At 43.0% G+C, this 4085-nt stretch overlaps 1 pseudogene; it reads left to right on the plus strand.

Moving 5' to 3' along the window:
• Nucleotides 1-567: 567 nt before the first annotated feature.
• LOC101779324 lies at nt 568-3868 on the plus strand (annotated as a pseudogene).
• The last annotated feature ends 217 nt before the right edge of the window (nt 3869-4085 follow it).

The raw sequence follows: 4085 nt of genomic DNA on the forward strand, positions 1-4085 counted from the left end.
CATGATTATTTTTGGCACGTATTTCTTCATAATTTTGCCATGTTTCTGACAACCATATCGTAGGGAATTTATATGAACCTTTTATAATATATATATATATATATATAGGATAGTACTATTTGGTAACCTAGGTACGGAATAAACTATTCCGTACCCGAGTCACCCGCGGATCCGGCTCGCACCTTCCCTGCCGGTTTTTTTTCTCCAGCTTCCCCCGTTTTTTTTCCCCACTTTTTCCTCCGAACGTGCGTCTTCGGTCGTGGGTGGTCCGTTCAGTTCCCGTAGCGGACGCCGCAGCTCGCCAACCCCCGCCGCCGCCATCTCTCGCCAACCCCCGTCGCCGCCGCCGCCTCCTCCCAGTGTTGTTCCCCCTCCCGGTCCTCGTTGCGTTCTTGCTGCCGCTCCCCATCCGCAGCCACCGTCGCCTCTCCCCATCCGTAGCTGCTGCCGCCACTCGACATCGGAACCGGCCGCCTACAATCGCCATCCGCAGCCGCCGTCGCCTAGCGGACGCTGCTGCTCGCCATTCGTTGCCGCCGCCGCTGCTCAACAACCGCCACCGCGTGATTCCGTTTGCGTTTGGATTCCTCGTCATCCTCGGACTCCGACAACGACGAGCGGCCGCGCCCCTCGGCGCCCGCCGCCGAGGTCAAGCCCTCCTTCTCCGACTCCGCAGTTGCAGCGGCCGCCAAGGCTAAGGCCAAGGTGTTCCGCCTCTTCGGCCGCGAGCAGCCCATCCACAAGGCCCTCGGAGGAGGCAAACGTGAGGCTCTGCTTCATGCTCTGAATCACGCTGTTTTTTTAATGGTTTTGACTTGAAATCGGTAGATCGGATCTGGTTGCGTGGGATCTGGACGGGATTGAAGCCTTAGGTTGCAGGTTAGATCTGATAGGTTTATGCCTTGGATTCAATGCAGCTTGATTGCACAGTGGTACACGATCTGATCTGTTGAGCTTGTCTGAAACTAGCCTTCCAATATTTTTTCAATTGTCTGGTAACAATAGAATTCTATTGCCTATTGCATTTGCAACTGCTTACATAGATGACGAGGATCCCTTGCTTATGAATGCTTTGTCGTTTGGGCCAGTGCATTTTGGAGGTGTTATATGTTCTTGTATGGGGGTCAATACTGTTGGGGTCTTTTGGTTGCTTTGCATTAAGATGGTGACAAATTGAAGTTTCTTACGAAAAGAATCGATCAACTGCTTTATTTCACATTGTGTTTGTCTAAAACATAAGGCCTTGCCTTAGAGAGGTTGTGATACTATCTTATTGCACTGTGTCTTTGCACCTGATTGCATATTTACTTAAATGACAACCAGAGCACTCTTTGCTTGCAAACATTTTTCTTTGTGAAGTTAATTGTCTGTTGATTGAGCTATAATGGGAATTGTTTGACCTGATTTCCTGATTATCTACCATTATACCTGCCATATTCATATTGATTGCTGTTCTTTATTTTGCAGCTGCTGATGTATTGCTGTGGAGGAACAGGAACATCTCTGCTGGAGTACTTGATGGTGTCACTGCAATCTGGATCCTCTTTGAATGCCTTGGCTACCATCTTCTGACCTTCAATTGCCATGGTCTCATATTCTCTCTGGGTGTTCTCTTTCTCTGATCTAACGCCTCCTCGTTCATCAACAAGTAAGATTTCAGCTTATTGTGATATACTGCACAGACTTAAAAGGATACAAAGTTTGTTCATCGCAAGTTACATGGATATAGAATTAGTTAATGATGTGAAATCCTGCCCTTCATTTCAGGTCTCCCCCACGGATCCCAGAGGTGATCATTCCTGAAGATCTGGTTGTCAACATTGCACTATCTACTCGCTATGAGATCAACAGGGCCTTTGTCAATCTTCGCCAGATTGCTCTTGGCCGGGACATAAAGAAGTTCCTTATGGTACGTCTATTATGTGATTGCCTGTGCTGATCACTGGTACATGCTTCTTCTTTCCTGTAGCTAGTGTATGTATCCATTTTAGGATTATCTCGTATGAATGCAAACATACCCTATTATCTCGTATGAATGCAAACATACCCTCTTTCCTGTAGCTTTAGAAACGTTGGACATTATTCCTTTTTGACAAGGTTATATGCAGTTTTGAGCTCTTTCGTAAAATTGGAGATTATTCCTGAACTTTGCACTGCTCATTTTTCTTCAAAAACTTAAGCAGAGGCGAGCTTAATTGCCTAGTAAAGCCAGCCTGTCTGCCTGTGTTTATAATTTTATATCCATAAGAATGCTTCTGATTTCTCAGAGCTATATGTCATGCCAGTGTATTATCAGTTTGTCTTTATCTTTGCTCCAAATCAATGCCATCACTGTTGTTTCTCGAATACTGGAAATACTCATTAGTGCAGAGACAAATTTTATTTTATTTTGAATCAGGATGCCGCAGCAGGTGGCAGTACCATGGAGATGAGGATGCGGAACAGTGGGTGTTCGCAGGGACGTACGCGGATGAGCTCTTTGAAAAAGAGGTCAGTGAATCTGGGTTCCTCCCAATGGTCGCAAACGATGATCCTCTCTTAATCACCTATCACACATGCCTTTATCTGTGACTATGGAACTAGCTGGCTCAATGCTACAATGGATAGAATGAAGATTTTATGTTCCCATGAGCCACATTGCATAAATTTGCAAGGTAATGTTGACTAAATTCTGTTCAAACATGAACCAAGATTTGAAAGGTTATAACTCTTTTGCTCCTATAATTTTGTAGGCATCCATGCTTTGGAGAAGAAGGTTGACTGCACTAGCTTATGAATTCCCTGACATTGAACTCATGTTACTTGCAGTTGGTTCAGCATGGAGTTTACAACCAAGGGATGGGCTACATGCAACCACAGGTTATGTATCCTACTTTTATTTGTTAGTGAAACAATGTTATAGTAAATCTCTGATACTAAACATGTCACAAAATTTCAAACACTACATTATTTCACTGGCAATTTTCTCCCTGTACACAATCAGTATCACAATGGCGATACCTGAAGGGCAAAAACTGAAGACAGAAGCAATTTATGGTAATCTTATTGTTCCCTGAATCCTTTTCTTTTGTTAGAGATTCTGTACACAGATAATTTTAGCACATTAGTGCATTTTTATTTTCATGATAAACATAAATTTGCTACCTCTCCCTCTTAAAATCTGTATCTGTTTATCAAGGGAACCTAAGATGCATATTTAAGCTCCACAGCATGGCTCCTGCTTTTTTTTGTTCTGACAATTGCTTCATTCTCTCCTGTGGACTCCGGTGAGCTAGGGAAGTCTCTACATTGCTTCCGTGTTTATTGGCAGAAAACTGAAGGCACCTAAAAAGGGTGTTTTAACTTTTTGCTATGGCTACCTCTCAGATGTAAATTGGCTTCCAGGAGAATAGTTCACTTATAATGGTTTAGGGCTTGCTTTTGTCTGTATATTCAGAATGATTTGACCGTTGCTATTTTGACAGCCTTTTACATTCACATATCTGTATTATGAAGCATAAATATAATGTTAGTCCTGCTTGGTTGTCCCTCTCTTTTTTCTCTTTGCACCATTTTTATGCACATAGATAATTTTATGATCCATCTATTCATATTCTTGTTAAAAAATTTCATGCAGTTTTGGGTGCATTGAGTTTACACAAGGAGTGCATGTGGGACTCCTCTCATCCAGGGGGAGCTGCTAGACTATCAATAGCCATCGGTGTCTACATTATGTTCTACGAGTACTTTTGTTTTCATTTCTTAGCAATGTAATCGCCCATGCTATAACCGTATGTTCCAAACTCTTTCTTCTTAAATGAAAGGCAGTGCTCCTGCCAATGTTTTGAAAAAACTGTGGAGCACCCTCCTGGAGTCCTTCCCAGTACAATGCAATCTTGTCCTGTCATGCTCGTGGGCACTTTGATTTTGCGATCTTCATCTGTTGAATGCTAAAAATTTCTCAGTGGAGGTTCTTATATGTTGGACATGTGGTGTCACAATAATTTCAACATGAGCTGGCAATCACAAAATCATTGTATTCAAATAGCAATATGTTTGTAGTTGAATTAATTGTCAGTGAAGCTGGGCAACATATGCTCACTCGG

Source organism: Setaria italica, chromosome III (assembly GCF_000263155.2).
Source record: "Setaria italica strain Yugu1 chromosome III, Setaria_italica_v2.0, whole genome shotgun sequence".
NCBI lineage: Eukaryota > Viridiplantae > Streptophyta > Magnoliopsida > Poales > Poaceae > Setaria > Setaria italica.